The sequence below is a fragment of the Capra hircus genome, assembly GCF_001704415.2.
Source record: "Capra hircus breed San Clemente chromosome X unlocalized genomic scaffold, ASM170441v1, whole genome shotgun sequence".
Lineage (NCBI taxonomy): Eukaryota > Metazoa > Chordata > Mammalia > Artiodactyla > Bovidae > Capra > Capra hircus.
Genome location: NW_017189517.1, coordinates 9,879,684 through 9,901,686, shown reverse-complemented (window position 1 = coordinate 9,901,686; position 22,003 = coordinate 9,879,684). Strand labels below are relative to the sequence as shown.

General features: G+C 39.3%; 1 pseudogene; it reads left to right on the top strand.

Annotated features, from left to right (window-relative positions):
- LOC102177507 overlaps positions 1 to 20,092 on the top strand; it is a 22,550-nt pseudogene extending 2,458 nt beyond the window's left edge.
- The last annotated feature ends 1,911 nt before the right edge of the window (positions 20,093 to 22,003 follow it).

The following is a 22,003-nucleotide window of genomic DNA, read 5'->3' as shown; positions in this document are numbered from 1 at the left end:
ACGGGGGAGCCTGGTGGGCTGCCATCTACGGGGTCGCACAGAGTCGGACACGACTGAAGGCAACTTAGCAGCAGCAGCAGCACTGTATAGAAATACAATCAATTATTGTATTTGTTCTTTTACATTGCAATCTTGGTGAACATATTTATTAGTGCTAACAGTTTCTTTGAATTTCATGTACTCAAAATTATGTCATTTGTAGTTAGAGATAGATTTACTTCTTTTCTAATCCAGAAGCCTATTATTTCTTTTTGTTTCTTAATTGCCCTGACTAGAACTTCCAGTACAATATTGAGTAGGCATGGCAAGAGTGAACATTCCTGTTTTGTCTTTGACCTCTGGGGAGGAAAGTTTTCTGTCTTTCACCATTATGTATGGTGTTAGCTGTGGATTTTTCATAGTAAAGGGCAGAATAAATTCATTTCTTTTTCTGGTTTGTTTATTTTATTTTTATCATGGAAGGGTTTTGGTTGTATCAAATGACTGTTACACACCTGCTGAAATGATTATGTGGTTTTTAATCTTTTATTCTATTAATATGGTATATTACATCAATTAATTTTCTGATGTTGAACCAACCTTGCATTGTTGGGTTAAATCTCAGGTCAGTCATGGTTTACAATCTTTTGTATATGTTGCTGGATTTATTTATGGTTATTTTTGTGTAAATATGCTAATATTTTGTGATGAAATTTTACATCTCAGTTCATAAGAGCTTGGTTTATAGTTTTCTTTTTAAGTCCGTCTTGTTTTAGTATCAGGGTAATACTGGCCTCATAGAATGAGTTGGGTAGTATCTCCTCTTCTGTTTTTAGATGAATGTGCAAGTTTTTGGTGTTAATTCTTCTTTAAGATTTGCTGGTGAAGCCATAGGGACCTGGGCCTTTCTTTGTGGGAAGTTTTTTGATTGCTGACTTAATAGCTTTACTTCTTAGAAGTTTATTTAGACTTCCTATTTCTTCTTGAGTCATCTTTGCTAGTTAATGTCTTTCTAGGAGTTTATACATTTTTCCTGGGTCATCTGAATAATCTACATATTCAAGAAGTTCAAACAAATTCTAAGTAGGAAAACTCAAAGACAGCGACACCTAGACATATCATAATTAAACTGTTGAAAGACAAAAAGAGAATCTTGAAAAGAGTGTGGGACATACAAGGGATTCTCAATAAGAGCTGATTTCTCATTACACATACACATGGCTTTCTAGATTCCGTGGACTATGTCAGAGCTTGTCAAAGCCCCTGGATATCTCATTCTCCAGGTTTTCCTTTTAAACTTGCTTGTTAGCCTATTTTTTGAACTTTTAACTACTCCTAAAAGGCCAGTCTTGAAGTTTTTCAACCACTTATTATTATTTTCTATAATTTTCCCTGGAGAAAAGATTTTAGGTATTTGACAAGCTCCTAATTGGAGAAGGCAATGGCACCCCACTCCAGTACTCTTGTCTGGAAAATCCCACTGACGGAGGAGCCTGGTGGGGCTGCAATCCATGGGGTCGCTAAAGAGTTGGACACAACTGAGAGACTTCACTTTTACTTTTCACTTTCATGCATTGGAGAAGAAAATGGCAACCCACTCTAGTGTTCTTGCCTGGAGAATCCCAGGGACGGGGGAGCCTGGTGGGCTGCCATCTATGGGGTTGCACAGAGTCGGACCACGACTGAAGCCAACTTAGCAGCAGCAGCAGCAGCAGCAGCAAAACTTGTGAGTAGAATCTTCCAGAAAATCACCAGATAGGCCAAATAAGGACAATTTTCTTCTCTGGGTTTTATAGTTTATTGAACCCCATTTTTCCTCCAGTGGCTGCCAGGCTGCTGCTATTCACTGTAATTGCAGGATGTTAGGTTTCAAGGCTACTCTTGAGCTGGGGAGAGCCATGTGGGAATAGAGTCAGTTAAAAAATGCCTCAAAGCTCACTCTTACACAGAAAACCAGCCATTTTCTTAAAAAATACAGTTGCTGCAATCTTTTCGTTAATATACAGAGTTCTTAAAATGGTTGATTCTAACAATCCCCCCTCCCATGTTCTTGTTGATTTTATGGAGGAGAGAATTTTTAGATGTCCATACTCTGTCATTCCTACTGATGTCAATATGGAGATTTCTAAAACACAAATTTTTTTTCCTGTCCCCCCCCCCATTTTCTCTGTTATAGTTCTGGATTCCATTATTTATGCTTTATTTGTTGCTCATTTAATGTTGGAGACTTTCCTAAAATTTATTCATTCATTCAACTATATTGAGTAAATTGTTTTAAATGAACAAAAAAAGGAAACAAAACCCTTGCTTTCATGGAGTTTATGTTCTAAGTGGGATGATGATTATATGTCAGATGATGATTGGTACATGTTCAATATATTTAAGAGTGAGGTACAAAAACACTTATAGGAAGTCTGTGTGCAGATAAAGCTTGTTGAATGGTAGCCTACAACTGGTAGTTGGATGAGAAGCCAGACTTTTCTACTGGGATCCTCACATCTCAGCTGTAAGTATGTGGAGATAGTTTGCTCAAATAGGCCAGTGTCTCCAAAAATAATACTTCCGTGTCTTGGGGGCAGGATTTGACAGAAGCCTGGCTGTTGTCATTTTTTTGAACCTAGCAGGGAGGAATCTGGAAGTGGGAGTGAGAATGGTCTCACAGTTTAAGAAGCAAAATTTTAAGATATCTAACCACTGCTCTCCAGCATAGTTTGGTGTCTTTTAAGTCATGACCTTATTCATTTAAGTTTCCAGAGATAGAACCTATAGTTTCTTGCCTTACTGCTGGAACAAGGGTAGGGACATCAGAGGGATGTTCAGTTCACACACAGATACTCAGCCATTCTCCAGTATTCATTTCTGAATTACACTCCTACCTTATTGGTGTCTCTCAGGGATTTCACAGAGCAGATCAGCTGGCTTATCCAGTATCCTCCTCTGAAGTCTCTACTTCCAAGAATTGTTGAAATATCACCCATGGCTTCTGAGTGATGGCTTCTGATGATTTCTCTCTTAATCTTTTTGGTCTTTATAGGTTTATACCTTAAAAAAATTCATTTGGTGTCATTTTAGAAGTTCATAGGAAGGAAAGGAGATAAATATGTGCTGTCAATCTAGCATCTTTAACCAAGTGAATATATAGTTTTTCACATTCTATATGACCCTCTGCAGATTTTGATTTCCTTTTCTCACACTAAGAACACTTGGTCAATTATATTAGGCATCTATCAAGGCATTTTAGTGCTCTATTTTAGAGACACACAGACCTGAGTTATATTTCCACTTATACTATTTACTGTGACCATGGAAAATCACTTAAATTCCTTGATCCTCAGTTTCTTCATGTTTAAAAAACAATGGTGATAATTATTGTTTTCTAAATTTAATTTCTATTTTATATTAGAGTATAGTTGATGTACAATGTTGTATTAGTTTCAGGAGTACAGCCAAATAATTCAGTTATATATATATGCATATATACATATATCCATTCATTTTCAGATTCTTTTCCCATATAGGTTATTATAGAGTATTGAGTAGTTTTCTCTGTGCTATACAGTAGGTACTTGTTGATTATCTATTTCATGTACAGTCATATGTACATGTTAATTCAAAACTACTGATTTATCCCTCCTCCCACCTTTCCCCTTTGTTAACCGTAAGTTTGTTTTTGAAGTCTGTGAGTCTGTTTCTGTTTTGTAAATAAGTTCATTTGTATCTTTTTCTTTGATTCTACATATAAGTGATATTGTGTGATATTTGTCTGTATCTGTATGACTTACTTCACTTAGTATGAGAATCTCTAGGCCTACCCATGTCACTGCAAATGGTTATTATATTCTTATTTATGGCTGAGCAATATTCCATTGTATGTATGTACCACACCTTTATCCATTACTCTGTCAATGAGCATTTAGGTTGCTTCCTAAATGTCTTAGCTATTGCAAATAGTGCTGCAATGAACATTGGGGTACATATATCTTTTTGAATTGTGGTTTTCTCTGGACATATGCTCAAGAGTGGGATTGCTTCTATGGTAGTTCTGTTTTTAGTATTTTTTAAGGAACCTCCATATTGTTCTCTATAATGGTTGTACCAATTTACATTCCAACCAACACTGTAGAAGGGTTCTCTTTTCTCTATCAATGGTGATAATTATACCATGTCAAAGAGATGCTGTAAGTACTTAACGAGATAATCTATGTAAACCTTTTAGTACAGACTTTGGTTCATTATCAATAACTGTTATATATTATTATTAAATCTCTCCTTGTCCTCTTTAACTTCTCATCAATGATTCTCCTTCCTCTGGGAAGAATAATAATTTGATAGAAATAGGGAGTACTTAAATTCCATAGGCCATAACCACACTGGCTATGATTCTGTAAGTTGTATCTGTTGTTTGTAAATCCAAGAGGACTTGCTCAGTAGGAGGTATGAAGACTGCCTAGTTAATTTTACCACATAGTAATACTGATCATATTTATTCATTTGGCCATTCACTCTTTAATTTTTTGATTTATTTGTCCAATGTTTTTTGGTCTCGTCCCATATGTCAGGCCAGAGAAGGCAATAGCACCCCACTCCAGTACTCTTGGCTGGAAAATCCCATGGATGGAGGAGCCTGGTGGGCTGCTGTCTATGGGGTCACACAGAGTTGGACACGACTGAAGCGACTTAGCAGCAGCAGCAGCAGCAGCAGCAGCAGCATATGTCAGGCACTGTGGTAGGTGCTGGAAGGGTGAGAGTCAGTAAAGCACGTAGACAGAGTTCTCGTCCTTAAGGGCATGAGTCCAAAGGGGTAGACAGATGAGGAAAGGCAGTTTAGAAACGGTATGATTGTGCTCTGTTGAGACACATGCTACTGTGATTAAATAACTGTTTAATATCTGTCTCTTTCAGTATTAGAGTGAAGACCTCATCAGTCATATTACTGTTGCCTCAGTGCCTAGCATCATTCCAGGCACATGTGTGAAAGTGAAAGTTGCTCAGTTGCGTCTGACTCTTTGTGACCCCATGGACTGTAGCCTGCCAGGTTCCTCTGTCCATGCAATTCTTCAGGCCAGAATACTGGAGTGGGTAGCCATTCCCTTCTCCAGGGTATCTTCCCAACCCAGGGGTCGAATCCAGGTCTCCTGCATTGTAGATGGATTCTTTACCATTTGAGCCACCAGAGAAGTCCAAGAATACTGGAGTGAGTAGCCTATCCCTTCCCCAAGGGATCTTCCCAACCCAGCAATCAAACTGGGGTCTCTTGCATTGCAGGTGAATTCTTTACTAGCTGAGCTACCAGGAAAGCCCAGGCACAAATGAAGTACTCAAAATTTTTTGTTATTGAATGAATAATGTGCAGTGAAAACCTGTCTTTGAAAGGGTTATACAGAAAAGGTTGTACTTGAAAAGTCCTCTTCCATGTTTATGGAAGGGAGCATTTTTATGATGAATATGTGCTCACTTAGTGAGTGAGTGAATGAATATATGGCAAAAAGTGAACCAAGGGTAAGAGGAGGTACATCCCAGTTCAACAAGTATTTCCTGAGGGCCAGCTATGTGCCAAGGCATGGTGCTTGACATGGGAAATACAGAAATGAATATCATATGGCCTTTGCCCTTGAGGATCTGCAAATCCAGTCTGGAGACAGACAAGTAAACAATTATAGTACAGTATGATAAGGGCCATAAATAAGGTTCAAATTAGATACGGATCCTAAGCTTGAGGGCTTTGGGTAAGGCTTGAGCTATTAAACATCATTCTGAAGACATGTTTCATTTTCTACAATAATGTTTGGCAGGGAAACAATTGCTCAATGAATCTATTATATTTTAAGAGAAAGTGTGAAAATCTCATTATTGTTAATGGCAATAGAATAGAGAAGAAAATGGAATGAAGAGCAATATCTAACTAAGCTATCATTATATATAAGAAATGGCCATTATATAAGAAATGGTCATTTAGTGGTTAAGTGGTGTTTCTTAGGAAGTTCTCTTAGCAATAGCTTTTGGAAAAAGATGATCAAAAGCACATCAAGAATGCCAGTTAATGCCATCATTATTTACTTAATATAAATTTACCATAACAGGAAAATATGTTTATGAAAAAAAATCATCTAAAGAATTGAGCATGATTTTCATCTTTATTGTTATGTCACTTTCCTTTAAAAAACAAACAAATCTGTTTTAAACTTTACTGTAGGAAACAGGGACTGAGTTGCTGAAAAAGGTATGTATACTTAGGTAGGAAAAACAAATAACTGACTTAGAAGTTGCCATGCTGTCTTAACAAATAGAAAGCTGAACAAATGGAAAAGCCCACAACTCTTCCTAGATCTGTCAGAGAAGTGAGGTCACAGGGCAAATTGCTCCCCCTGAAATTGGATAGACAGACAGACATATACAGAGAATCACTACTTGATGAATTAGAAATCTATGAGGAGAAACCTCCTTGGGACCCAGTGTTGCAGTAGGAGAGTCTGAACTGGAATCAATGAATTTCAGTTACAGTAAACTGAGCTGGAGGGTCAGTGTGGACAGCTCTAGGAGTTAGAGACCCCAGAGGGACCCAGTCATATGGGGGCCACCAAACTTCTGTGAGTTTTGCTTCTAGGAGCTTGACCAGGCCCTCACAGTAAATATCAGAGAGGATTCTTTTGTGTTTTTAGCAGGCAGAGGAGAAAAGAAATTATGTTGGAACCATTATGTTCTTCTTAACAAGGTATGCTTTCAGGAGAAGCTATTTTACCAGGAACTATTTTACTAGAACGTCACATGCTAGAGTTTTTAAAAGCCTACTTGAGGGAAGGGAAGCACCCAACTCTAACCCCCACTACCCATCCTGTGAAATTTACCATCCAAGGGTACAGGATCACCAAAAGATTATGACCTAATCATAGGGCTATTGAACACTTCCTCTTCCCCTACACCTTATCATGACATTACTAAATGCCTATTTACCACAGTTCCTTTTACCTAGTTGTCTTAGTTCAGGCTGCTATAACAAAATATGATGTAATGGGTGACTTAAACAATAGACATTTATTTATCACAGCAGGCAGGAGGAGAAGGGGATGACCCAGAATGAGATGGGTGGATGGCATCACGGACTCGATGGACGTGAGTCTGAGTGAACTCCGGGAGATGGTGATGGACAGGGAGGCCTGGTGTGCTGCGATTCATGGGGTCACAAAGAGTCAGACACGACTGAGCGACTGAACTGAACTGAACTGAACTAGTTAATCTAGTTAATTAGTTAATCTATCCACAGGTGTGAGTGGGGTATTAAAGTCTCCCACTATTATTGTGTTATTGTTAATTTACCCTTTCTTGCTTGTTAGCATTTGCCTTACATATTGTGGTGCTCTTATGTTAGGTGCATATATATTCATAATTGTTATATCTTCTTCTTGAATTGATCCTTTGATCATTATGTAGTGTCCTTCTTTGTCTCTTTTCACAACCTTTATTTTAAAGTCTATTTTATCTGATATGAGTATTGCTATTCCTGCTTTCTTTTGGTCTCTATTTGCATGGAATATTTTTTCTAGCCCTTCACTTTTGGTCTGTATGTGTCCCTTGTTTTGAGGTGGGTCTCTTGTAGACAACATATATAGTGGTCTTGTTTTTGTATCCATTTAACCAGTCTTTGTATTTTGGTTGGGGCATTCAACCCATTTACATTTAAGGTAATTATTGATAAATATGATCCCATTGCCATTTACTTTGTTGTTTTGGGTTTGAGTTTATACACCCTTTCTGTGTTTCCTGTCTAGAGAAGATCCTTTAGCATTTGTTGGAGAGCTGGTTTGGTGGTGCTGACTTCTCTCAGCTTTTGTTTGTTTGTAAAGCTTTTGATTTCTCCTTCATATTCGAATGAGATCCTTGCTGGGTACAGTAATCTGGGCTATTGGTTTTTCTCTTTCATCACTTTAAGTATGTCCTGCCATTCCTTCTGGCCTGAAGAGTTTCTACTGAATGATCAGCTGTTATCCTTATGGAATCCTCTTGGGTGTTATTTGTTGTTTTTCCCTTGCTGCTTTTAATATTTGTTCTTTGTGTTTGATCTTCGTTAATTTGCTTAATATGTGTGTTGGGGTGTTTTGCCTTGGGTTTATCCTGTTTTGGACTCTCTGGGCTTCTTGGACTTGGATGACTATTTCCTTCCCCATTTTAGGGAAGTTTTCAACTATTATCTTCTCAAGGATTTTCTCATGGTCTTTCTTTTTGTCTTCTTTTCCTGGGACTCCTGTGATTTGAATGTTGGAATGTTTAACATTGTCCCAGAGGTCTCTGAGGTTGTCCTGATTTCTTTTAATTCTTTTTTCTTTTGTGCTCTCTGCTTCATTTATTTCTACCATTCTATCTTCCACCTTACTTATCCTATCTTCTGCCTCAATTATTCTTACTCTTGGTTCCCTCCATAGTATTTTTTTATCACACTTATTGCATTATTCATTATATATTGACTCATTTATTTCTTCTATGTCCTTGTTAAACATTTCTTGCATCTTCTCAATGCTTGTCTCCAGGCTATTTATCTATAACTCCCTTTGTTTTCAAGATTTTGGACCATTTTCACAAGCATTATTCTGAATTCTTTATCAGGTAGATTCCCTGTCTCTTCCTCTTTTGTTTGGTTTGGTGGGCATTTATCCTGTTCCTTTACCTGCTGAGTATTTCTCTGCCTTTTCATCTTATTTATATTGCTGTGTTTAGGGTGGCCTTTCCGTATTTTGGCAGTTTGTGGTTCCTGTTTATTGTGGAGGTTCCTCGCTGTGGGTGGGGTTGGACAGGTGGCTTGTCAAGGTTTCCTGGTTAGGGAAGCTTGTGTCCATGTTCTGGTGGGTGGAGCTGGATGTCTTCTCTCTGGAGTACAATGAAGTGTCCAGTAGTAAGTTTTGAGATGTCATGTCAGTGGATTTGGTGTGACTTTGGGCAGCCTGTATATTGAAGCTCAGGGCTATGTTCCTGTGTTGCTGGAGAATTTGCATGGTATGTCTTGCTCTGGAAGTTGTTGGCCCTTGGGTGGTGCTTGGTTTCAGTGTAGGTATGGAGGCTTTTGATGAATTCTTTTTGATTAATGTTCCCTGGAGTCAGGAGTTCTCTGGTGTTCTCAGGTTTTGAACTTAAGCCTCCTGCCTCTGGTTTTCAGTCTTATTCTTACAGTAGCCTCAAGACTTCTCCATCTATACAGCACTGATGATAAACCATCTAGGTTAATAATGAAAAGTTTCTCCACAGTGAGGGACACCTGGAAAGGTTCACAGAGTTACATGGAGAAGAGAAGAGGGAGGAGGGAGATAGAGGTGACCAGGAATCAAAAGGGGAATCAAAGGGGGAGAGAGCAAGCTAGCCAGTAATCACTTCCCTATGTGCTCTCCACAGTCTGGATCCCTCAGAGATGTTCACAGATTTACACAGAGAAGAAAAGAGGGAGGAAGGAAACAGAGGTGGCCAGGAGCATAAAAGGGGGAATCAGGAGGAGAGAGACAGATCCAGCCAGTAATCAGTTCTCTAAGTGTTCTCCACAGCCCGGAACACACAAAAAGATTCACAGAGTTGGGTAGAGAAGAGAAAGGGGGTGGAGGAGATAGAGGTGACCTGATGGAGAAAAATGAGAGTCAAAAGGGGGAGAGAGAAACCAAGCCAGTAATCTCACACCCAATAAAAATGGATACTGAAGATTGGGTTCTTAAAGGTACAAAATTGATAACAAATAACAAAAATCAAAGATTAAAAATCTAGTGTAGAGGTTAGATTCTCAAAAATGCAATATCAAAAAACAAAGTCACAAAATTTATAAAATATACATATGAAGTTTGCTTTAAAAATTGGATCTTTTTTTGCAAGGTAATAGTGGGTTATAAAAATGAAAATTAAAGGAGAAATAGAGAACTTAAAAATAAAAAATATTTAATTAAAAAAATGATAATAGTAAAAATATATCTAGGAATTTCTCTGGAGCTGTTGTGGACAGTGTGGGGTCAGTTCATTTTCTTTTTTAAAATAAATTTATTTATTTTATTGGAGGTTAATTATTTTACAATATTGTATTGGTTTTCCCATTCATTTTCAAATAGTTCCTTGATCCAGCTTATACTTCTCAAGATCTATAGGCCCCTTCCTATGTAGTTGATGCTAAGTACAGGGTTTTAATCTATTGCACCTGTCACTTCCAAAGTGGTTCCCTCTGTTTATTTTAGCTTCTTCTGTTTGCTGGTCTCTTCAGGGTCTAATTTCCACCCTGACACAAGAGGGTGGTGGTGGTCACTTTTTTAGGCTCACTTGTTCAGTTGTGCTCTAGGGAGGGAGGAATACTGCAAACAAATATCACTGGCATGTGTGGGGAGTGTTTACAGTGTCTCGGCTGCACTGGGTTTGCTCCCGCTCACAGCGTGTGTGCTTTCATGGTCTACACTTCTCAGGCTCTAGGTTGCTCTGCTGGGAACTGTCTGAGGCAGACCCTGGGTTGCGTGCACTTCCCAGGTCTAAGCTACTCAGGTTCAGGTTGTCAGGTACTCCACAAAGGCGCAGACTCGGTTGGGCCTGCGTTTTGTGCCCTTCCCAGGTCCGAGCAGCTCAGGTGACCAGGTGCTTGGTGAGCACAGTCACCCCCAGTTGGAGGGTGCATCTTATTGCCTCCCCCATCCCAGCTGCTCAGTTTTCTGGGTGTAGAACAGGCGTGCCTTCTCAGGTGGGCCATGTGTCTCTTCTGGGGAGCTGATCTCTGGCTGCAACCCTCCTGGTGGATGTCAACCATCCAGAATCCCAAGAAGTCTTGGTTAGCAATGAAGCCTGCTTGCAGTTTGGTTGAGGATGCCTCTCTGGGGCCGTGATTGCCCCTTTCCAGCTCTGGCTGCCCTCGCCTGCCTGTCTCTGGCAGGGGATGGGCCAGTCTGCAGCCGGTTAGCTCTGCTCAGTCCTTTGTTCTGTGAGTGGGCCTGGCAGTATCTTAGGTTAGGGCTTTTTGTGGGATAGCTATCCCACAGTCTGGGTTGCTATCTCAAGTTAGTTCCCTCAGATCGCCCTCAGGGCATTCAGGCCCAGTCCTTACCCTAAGCAGTGCAGCCCGTGCCTCCCTGTCCAGCTCCCACTTGCTAGTGGTGGATGAGAGTGTGTGAGCTGCTTCTCTGCTGGGAGTTGCCATTAGGCATGTAATCTATGTGTTTTATTTATTTATTTTTCCTCCCAGTTATGTTGCCCTCTGAGATTCTAAGCCTCACCACAGACCCGCCAGTGAGAATGTTTCGTGGTGTTTGGAAACTTCTCTCTTTTTTAAGACTCCCTTCCTGGGATGGATCTCCATCCCTACCTCTTTTGTCTCTCTTTATATCTTTTATATTTTGTCCTACCTCCTTTCAAAGACATTGGGCTGCCTTTCTGGGTGCCTGATTTCCTCTGCCAGCATTCAGAAGTTGTTTGTGGAATTTGCTCAGTGTTCAAATGTTCTTTCGATGAATTTGTGGGGGAGAAAGTAGTCTTCCAATTCTATTCCTTTGCCATCTTAGGACTGCCCCCGTCTCTGCTTTTAAATATGCTGTCTAGGTTGGTCATAACTTTCCTTCCAAAGAGCAAGTGTCTTTAATTTCATGGCTGCAATCACCGTCCACAGTGATTTTGGAGCCCCCCAAAATAGAGTCATCCACTGCGTCCACTGTTTCTCCATCTATTTGCCAAGAATGATGCGACCAGATGCCATGATCTTAGTTTTCTGAATGTTGAGCTTTAAGCCAACTCACCTAGAGCCAGACATCCTGGACTGTGAAGTCAGGTGGGCCTTAGGAAGCATCACTATGAACAAAGCTAGTAGAGGTGATGGAATTCCAGTTGAGCTATTTCAAATCCTAAAAGATGATGCTGTGAAAGTGCTACACTCAATATGTCAGCAAATTTGGAAAACTCAGCAGTGGCCACAGGACTGGAAAAGGTCAGTTTTCATTCCAATCCCAAAGAAAGGCAATGCCAAAGAATGTTCAAACTACCGCACAATTGCACTCATCTCACACGCTAGCAAAGTAATGCTCAAAATTATCCAAGCCAGGCTTCAGCAGTCCATGAACTGTGAACTTCCTGATATTCAAGCTGGTTTTAGAAAAGGCAGAGGAACCAGAGATCAAATTGCCAACATCTGCTGGATCATCGTAAAAGCAAGAGAGTTCCAGAAAAACATCTATTTCTGCTTTTTTACTATGTCAAAGCCTTTGACTGTGTGGATCACAATAAACTGTGGAAAGTTCTGAAAGAGATGGGAATACTGGACCACCTGACCTGCCTCTTGAGAAACCTGTATGCAGGTCAGGAAGCAACAGTTAGAACTGGACATGGAACAATAAACTGGTTCCAAATAGGAAAAGGAGTATGTCAAGACTGTATATTGTCACCTTGCTTATTTAACTTATATGCAGAGTACATCATGAGAAACGCTGGGCTGGAAGAAGCACAAGCTGAAATCAAGATTGCCAGGAGAAATATCAATAACCTCAGATATGCAGATAACACCACCCTTATGGCAGAAAGTGAAAAAGAACTAAAGAGCCTCTTGATGAAAGTGAAAGAGGAGAGTGAAAAAGTTGGCTTAAAGCTCAACATAAATTTTAGGGGGACACAAACCTTCAATCCATAACAGCAGTACATTATGTTCACCTTACGACAAAAAAAATCACAAGACATACTATAAGGCTGAAAACATAGCTCAAAGAGATTGAACAAGCATCAGAACCAAAGTCAGATATGGCAGAAATGTTGGAAGACTGTGGTTAATATGTAAGGACTTCAGTGGAAAAAGTAGATAATAGGGAAGAACAGGTAGATAATGTGAGCAGAGAGGTGGGAATTCTAAAAAAAAGAAAAGATAGTGATAAAAACAGTGTAACAGAAAGAACAATTTTGATGGGCTCATTAATAGATTAGATATAGCTGAGAAAATAATTTCTGAACTTGATGATGAGAGAACAGAAACTTCCAAAACTGAAAAATAGAAAAAAGACTGAAAAAACCTAGAATGGAATAGCCAAGAACTGTAGGACAACTACAAGTGGCATAACATATATGTACTGGAATATAAAAAAAAGAAAAGAAAGGGAAAATAACAAGCAATATTTGAAATAATAATGACTGAGATTTTCCCCAAAATTAATGTCAGATGCTAAATCACAGATATAGGAAGCTCAAAGAACACCAAATGAGATAAATGCCAAATAACAATCACACATATGCATATCATATTCAAACTGCAGAGAATATAAAGGAAAAATCATGAAAGAAGCCATAGTTTAAAAATACTTTACCTATAGAGAAGTGAACATAAGACTTATAATGATTTCTTCTCAGAAACCATGCAAGCAAGAAGAGATTGGTTTGAAATACTTAAAATGTTGAGGAAAGAAAAACACTTGTCTAGAATTCTGTACTCTACAAAATTATTCTTCAAAAGTGAAGGAGAAATACTTTCTCATACAAACAAAAATTGAAATTTGTCATCAGTAGATGTGCCTCGTAATAAATGTTAAGAGAACATTTTCAGAGAGAAGGAAAATTGTATAGATCAGAAACTCTATATAAAGAAAGAGCATTGCAGAAAGAATATGAGAAGGTAAAATAAAACCTTTTATTTTTCTTATCAATTGATCTAACAGAAAATAGCTTGCTCAAAATAAAAAAAATAACAACAATGTATTTGATTCTGTATGCTTATGTATAAGCAAAATGAATGACAGCAATGACAAATTTGGAAAGAAGGAATTAGGAATATTTTGTATATGATACTTATACTGTGGATTAGTTATAAATGTATATTGCATACTCTACGGCAACCTCTAAAAAAGTTAAAAAAAAAGGAATATAACTGATATACTAAGAAAAGATGGAAAACAAAATAATAAAATGCTCAATTATACTAAGTCTCCTACATGTGAACCTTCAAATTGCAAACTTTCAAAGATGCAAATGTGCATTCCATTAACCTCAGGTATGAGTGAAATTGCAGCTTACACTCCATCTCCTATTGCTGATGCTCTTTCAGCTCTACCCTTTCCGATCTCCCCTCCCTCCTCCATCCAATAATTCTTCTTGCCTGTTCACTGGATGCCAACCCCTCTATGCCCTCTATGCAGTGATCATGGTGGTGTAGATATCTCTTCAAAATTATGATTTCAGTTCCTTTGGATATATACCCAAAAGTGGAATTGCTGAACCTTTTGTAGTTTTATACCAAGTCCCCTATATACAAATGACTTTCATTCCGAGAGTGAGTTTGTTAAGTCCAATTTGTTCATAAGCTGAACAAAGTTAGCTTAGGTACCCAACTAACACAAACAGCAACATAGTACTGTACTATACTAGGTTAATAGTACTTTTCACACAACTAATATATAAAAAAAACAAACACAAACATAAAAAGAAAAGATGTTTAATCTTACAGTACAGCACCTTGAAAAGTACAGTAATACAGTACAACTGATCAATGGATAGAGAAAATGTGCTTATACATACAATGGAATATTACTCAGCCTTAAAAAGGAAATTCTGCCATTTATGATAACATATATAAATCTGAAGGACATTATGCATAGAGGAATAAACCAGACACAGGACAAATATTACATGACCCCATTTATGTGAGGAATCTAAAACAAACTTATCAACAGAGGAATGGATAAAGAGGATGTGGTACATATATACAATGCAGTATTACTCAGTCATAAAAAAGAGCAAACAATGCTATTTGCAGCAACATGAATGGTCCTAGAGATTGTCATACTCAGTGAAGTAAGTCAGAAACAGAAAGACAAATATCATATGATATCACTTATATGTTGTTCAGTTGCTAAGTCATGTCTGACTGCGACCCCATGAACTGCAGCACACCAGGCTTCCCTGTCCTTCATTATCTCCCGGAGTTTGCTCAAATTCATGTCCATTGAGTTGGTGATGCTATCTAACCATCTCATCCTCTGCCACCACCTTCTCATTTTGCTTATGTAAGAAATCTTAAAAAAAAAGTATAAATGAACTTATTTAAAAAACAGAAGTAGAGTAATAAATGTAGAAAACAAACTAATGGTTACTTCTTAATATGCTGTCAAGGTTTGTCATAGCTTTCCTTCCAAGGAGCAAGTGTCTTTTAATTTCATGGCTGCAGTTACTGTTTGCAGTAATTTTGGAGCCCAAGAAAATAAAATCTGTCATTGCTTCCACTTTTTCCCCATCTATTTGCCATGAAGTGATGGGACCAGATGCCATGATCTTAGGTTTTTGAATGTTGAGTTTTAAGCTAGCTTTTTCACTCTCCTCTTTCACTCTCATCAAGAGGCTCTTCAGTTCCTTTTCACTTTCTGCCATAAGGGTATTATCATCTGCATATCTGAGGTTGTTGCTATTTCTCCCATTAATCTTGATTCTAGCTTGTGATTCGTTCACCTCTTCATTGTATATATGCCTAACAACAGACTGCCAAAATACATGGGATGAAAACTGATAGAATTGCAAGGAGAAATAGATGAATTTCACTATTTTATTTTATTATTTTTAAAACATTTATTTCTTTATTTGCCTGCATCAGGTCTTAGTTGTGGTGCATGAGATCTTGGTTGCTGCATGTGAGATCTTTCATTGCAGTGCATGGGCTCTTTTTTGTGCTAAGCAGGCTCGATAGTTGCAGTGTGCCAGCTTAGTTACCCTGCGGTGTGTGGGATCTTAGTTCCTCGACCAGGGATCAAACTCAATGTGTCCTGCATTGGAACATGGATCCTTAACCACTGGACCACCAGGGAAGTCCTGAGAATCCACTCTTGGAAACTTCAGCCTAACTCTATTAGGAATGGACAGATTCAGCAGGCAGAAAATTAGTGAGGACATAATTGAACTCAACAGCACCATCAGTCAATTGGATATAATTGACATCTATTGAGTACTTTACCCAGCAAGAACAGATAACATATTCTTCTCAAGCTCACGTAGAACATCACCAAAATTAACTGTTAATACAGTTTGGGCCATAAAACATAATTTAACCAATTTAAAAGAATAGATATTATATAATGTTTATTCTCAGATAACCACAATGGAATTAAAATAGAAATCAATAACAGAGAGCAGAAAATCTCCAAAATACTTGGAGATTAAGTAATACACTTCTAAGTAACACAGACAGACCTCAAGAGAAATTAAAAAACATTTTGAATTAAACAAAAAGGAAAATACAACCTATCAAATTTTGAGGGGTTCTGTGAAAACATTGGTTAGAGGGAAATTTATAGCATTGAATGCATGTATTAGAAAATAAGAAAGATTTAAAATCAATAATCTAAGTTTCCATTTTAGGAAACTACAAAAAAAAAGCAAATGAAATTCCATGTAAGCAAAAGAAAAGAAATAATAAAAATTAGAGCAGCTACCTGATTCATGTTGATATATGGTAGAAATCAGCACAATATTGTAAAGGAGTTATCTTCCAATAAAAAATAAATAAAAACAAAAAAATTAGAGCAGAAATCAATGAAATTGAAAACAGGAAATCAATAGAGAACATCAATGGAAACAACAGTTAGTTCTTCAGAAAGAGCAATAAATTGATAAACATTAGGCAGGCTAAGAAAAATAGAAGACACACATTGCTAATATAAAGAATGAAAGAAGGGACATCACCACAGATCTTATGGACATTAAATGCATAATAAAAGAATATTGTTAACAACTAGATGCCCATAAGGGCTTCCTTGGTGACTCTGTGGTAAAGAATCTGCCTGCCAATGCAGGAGATGCAGGTTTGATACCTGGGTCGGGAAGATCCTCTGGAGAAGGAAATGGCCCATTCCAGTATTTTTGCCTGGGAAATCCCATGGACTGTGCAGCCTGGAGGGCTATAATCCATAGGGTCACAAAAGAGTCAGACATGACTAAACAACAATGACAGATACCCACAAATTTGGTAACCTAGATGAAATCAATCAATTCCTTGAAAGAAATTCAACTGCCAGTACTCACACAAGAAGAAATAGGCAATATGAATAGACTGATTTCTATTAAAGAAATTGAATCAATACTTAATAAACTTTAAACAAAAAGCACTAAACCCAGATGGGTTTACTGGTGAATTCTATTTCACATTTAAGGAAGAAATTATACCAATTCTCTACAATCTCTTTCAGAAGAGAGAAGCAGAGGAAATGCTTGCTAACTCATTTCATGAGACCAGTATTACCATTAATACTGACATCAGAGAAGACATTATAAGGAAAAAAACTACAGATCAATAATTCTTAAGAACATACATTAAAAAATCCACAGCAAAATATTAGCAAATTGAATAAAAACTATAAAAAAAGAATTATATACCATAGCCAGTTGGAATTTATCCCAGATAGCTAAGGCTGGTTCAACATTCAGAAACCAATTAATGTAATTCACAAAGCAACAGACTAAAGAAGAAAAATCAAATGATTATATCAATAGATGTGTAAAAAGTACTTGGCAAAATCCAATGCTCATTCATGACTCTTAGTAAGCCAGAAATAAAAGGGAATTTCCTCAACTTAATAAAGAACTTCTGCAAAAACCCTGCAGCTAACATCATGCAGCTGTGAGAAACTCAAAGCTTTTCTGCAATGATAAAGAACAAGGCAAGGATGTTGCCTCTTATCACTGCTTTTCAACATCATACTGGAAGTCCTAGCTAATTCAATAAGACAAGAAAAGGAAATAAGAGGTATGTAAACTGAGAAGCATGAAATCAAAACTGTCTTTATTTGCAGATGACATGATTGTCTATATAGAAATTCTGAAAGAATTGCACGGGGATGACCCAGAGAGATGTTATGGGGAGGGAGGTGGGAGGGGGGTTCATGTTTGGGAAGGCATGTACACCCGTGGTGGATTCACGTCAATGTATGGCAAAACCAATACAGTATTGTGTAAAGTAAAATAAAGTAAAAATAAAAATTAAAAAAAAAGAATTGACCAAAAAACCCCTTCTGGAACTAATAAACCAAGATTGAAGGATAAAGTTAATATACAAAGTCAATTTCTTTCCTATATGCAAGAAAAGGACAGGTGGAATTTGAAATAAAAGGCACACTACTATTTACATCAGTTCAGTTCAGTTGCTCAGTTGTGTCCGACTCTTTGTGACTCCATGAATCGCAGCACGCCAGGCCTCCCTGTCCATCACCATCTCCCAGAGTTCACTCAAACTCATGTCCATCAAGTCGGTGATGCCATCCAGCCATCTCATCCTCTGTCATCCCCTTCTCCTCCTGCCCCCAACCCCTCCCAGCATCAGAGTCTTTCCAATGAGTCAACTCTTTGCATGAGGTGGCCAAAGTACTGGAGTTTCAGCTTTAGCATCATTCCTTCCAAAGAACACCCAGGGCTGATCTCCTTTAGAAGGGACTGGTTGGATCTCCTTGCAGTCCAAGGGATTCTCAAGAGTCTTTTCCAACACCACAGTTCAAAAGCATCAATTCTTCGGTGCTCAGCTTTCTTCACAGTCCAACTCTCACATCCATACATGACCACTGGAAAAACCATAGCCTTGACTAGACGGACCTTTGTGGCAAAGTAATGTCTCTGCTTTTGAATATGCTATCTAGGTTGGCCATAACTTTCCTTCCAAGGAGTAAGCGTCTTTTAATTTCATGGCTATAGTCACCACCTGCAGTGATTTTGGAGCCCCCCAAAATAAAGTTTGACACTATTTCCACTGTTCCCCCATCTATTTCCCATGAAGTGATGGGACCAGATGCCATGATCGTTTTCTGAATGTTGAGCTTTAAGCCAACTTTTTCACTCTCCTCTTTCACTTTCATCAAGAGGCTCTTTAGTTCTTCTTCACTTTCTGCCATAAGGGTGGTGTCATCTGCATGTCTGAGGTTGTTGATATTTCTCCTGGCAATCTTGATTCCAGCTTGTGCTTCTTCCAGCCCAGTGTTTCTCATGATGTACTCTGCATATAAGTTAAATAAGCAAGGTGACAATATACAGTCTTGACATACTCCTTTTCCTATTTGGAACCAGTCTGTTGTTCCATGTCCAGTTCTAACTGTTGCTAACTCAATTAAACTATTTATATAAGCACCCTCAAAAATGGAAAACTTTAGGTATAAACTTAAAAATGGTGCCAGAGGTCCCTGTTGAGCTGGCTAAGACTTTCTACAAGTCACACCAATGTACAAAATCCCTATGATGTACATGTGCATGATCTATATATAAAGAAAACTACAAAACTCTGATATAGGATATTAAGGAAGAACTAAATAAATGGAGAGATATTCCATGTCCATGGATAGGAAGACTCAATATTGTCATGATGTCAGTTCTTCACAACTTCATCTGTAGGTTCAATGTATCAATAGTAATCCCAGTCAAAATCCCAGAAAGTTATTTTGTCGATATTGACAAACTGATTTTAAAATTTATATGGAGAGGCAAAAGATCCAGAACAGCCAACTTAATATTGAAGGGGAAGAACAAAATCAGAGGACTGACACTACACAACTTCATGACCTATAAATTACGTATACCAACAGGGCGCTGGTGAGCCTGACTGTGTGGACAAAGATGGCCCCGGCGGCTCGGCAGTCCCCATCTATGTGCACTTCCTCATTGTCGGGTTGGTGTTTCTTGCCTTCATCATCTTGGGATCCCTTGTGGCTGCCTGCTGCTGCAGATGCCTCTGGCCCAAGCAGGAGCCTCAGCAGAGCCGAGCCCCGGGAGGACCCCGCCTGATGGAGACTATCCTCATGATCCTAAGTTCCAGCACCTCCCGGGGCTCCTCCTCCCACCAGTCCTGCACAGCCACCAGCTCCAGCGCCAACTCAGGGGATCGGGTGCCAGACCAGGTCCCAGACCAACTGTTGCTTGCCTGAGGGCACCGTGAACAATGTGTATGTGGACATGCCCACTAAATTCTCTATGCTCAACTGCCAGCAGGCCACCCAGATCGTGCCCCATCGAGGGCAGTACCTCCATCCCCCCTTCGTGGGGTATGCTGCAGCCAGACTCGGTGCCTATGACCCCAGTGCCCCCATTCCTGGACTGGCTGCAGACAGGCTACAGGCAGATCCAGGCTCCCTTCCCTCACACTAACAGCAAACAGAAGATGAACCCAACAGTGACCTTGTAATGCAGAGTGTGGCTGGGGGCCTGGACCAGACAGAGGCGAGTGGGAACTGTGGGCTTGGGAAGGATTCTAGCTTGGAAGTCCGTGCCTGTCAGTGGTGTTTATGGCATGATTCTGTTGGATGGCTTAATTTGCCCCCAAACTGTATGAAAACATCTTTCTCCAAATGAGTGTTTCTAAATATGTTTTGGGCTTCCCTGGTAGCTTAGCTGTAAGTAATCTGCCTGCAGTGCAGGAGACCCCAGTTTATTTCTGGGTCAGGAAGATCCCCTGGAGAAGGGATAGGCTACCCACTCCAGTATTCCTGGGCTTCCCTGGTGGCTCAACTGGTAAAGAATCTGCTTGCAATGAGGGAGACCCGGGTTTGATCCCTGGGTTGGAAGATCTCCTGGAGGAAGGCATGGCAATCCACTACAGTATTCCTGCCTGGGGAATCCCATGGACAGGGGAGCCTGGTGAGCTACAGTCCACAGGGTCGCAAATAGTCAGACAAGACTGAGTGAGTAAGCACAGCAACACTTTTTATAAACCAGCACAAATATCCTCAGCAAGATGTTCTCTTCTCTTTCACCAACATTTCATTCCACCTCTGCTCTAGCAAACCCATTCCTTTCCTGTCCATATATAGGGAAAGTTATTTCTGTCTTTTGTCTCTTTACCTAGGCATTCTCTCTAATCGGAACATCCTATTCTTTTAACCTCTCTATGCCATTTCTTCTCTTTAACCATCTTTATAACATTCAGTTCAGTCACTTAATTGTGTCCGACTCTTTGAGACCCCATGGACTGCAGCACTCCAGGTCTCTCTGTCCATCACCAACTACCAGAGTTTACCCAAACTCATGTCTGTTGAGTCAGTGATGCCATCCACCCATCTCATCCTCTGTGGTCCCCTTCTCCTCCTGCCTTCAATCTTTCCCAGAATCAGGGTCTTTTCAAATGAGTCAGCTCTTCGCATCAGGTGGCCAAAGTATTGGAGTTTCAGCTTCAACATCAGTCCTTCCAATGAACACTCAGGACTGATCTCCTTTAGGATGGACTGGTTGGATCTCCTTGCAGTCCAAGGGGCTCTCAAAAGTCTTCTCCAACACCACAGTTCAAAAGCATCATTTTTCAGCACTCTTTCAGCTTTCTTCATAGTCCAACTCTCACATCCATACATGACTACTGGAAAAAGACATAGCCTTGACTAGATGGACCTTTGTTGGCAAAGTAATGTCTCTGCTTTTTAATATGCTGTCTAGGTTGGTCATAACTTTTCTCCCAAGGAGTAAGTGTCTTTAAATTTCATGGCTTCAGTCACCATCTGCAGTGATTTTGGAGCCCCCCAAAAATAAAGTCAGCCGCTGTGTCCACTGTTTCGCCATCTGTTTGCCATGAAGTGATGGGACTGGCTGCCATGATCTTAGTTTTCTGAATGTTGAGCTTTAAGCCAACTTTTTCACTCTCCTCTTTCACTTTCATCAAGAGGCTCTTTAGTTCTTTTTCACTTTCTGCCATAAGGGTGGTGTCATCTGCCTATTTGAGGTTACTGATATTTCTCTTAGCAATCTTAATTCCAGCTTGTGCCTCATCCAGCCCAGAGTTTCTGATGATGTACTCTGTATATAAATTAAATAAGCAGGGTGACAATATACAGCCTTGATGTACTCCTTTTCCTATTTGGAAATAGTCTGTTGTTCCATGTCCGGTTCCAACTGCTGCTTTCTGACCTGCATAGAGATTTCTCAAGAACCAGGTCAGGTGGTCTGGTATTCCCATCTCTATCAGAATTTTCCACAGTTTATTGTGATCCACACAGTCAAAGGCTTTGGCATAGTCAATAAAGCAGAAATATATGTTTTTCTGGAACTCTCTTGCTTTCTCAATGATCCAGTGGATGTTCGCAATTTGATCTCTGGTTCCTCTGCTTTT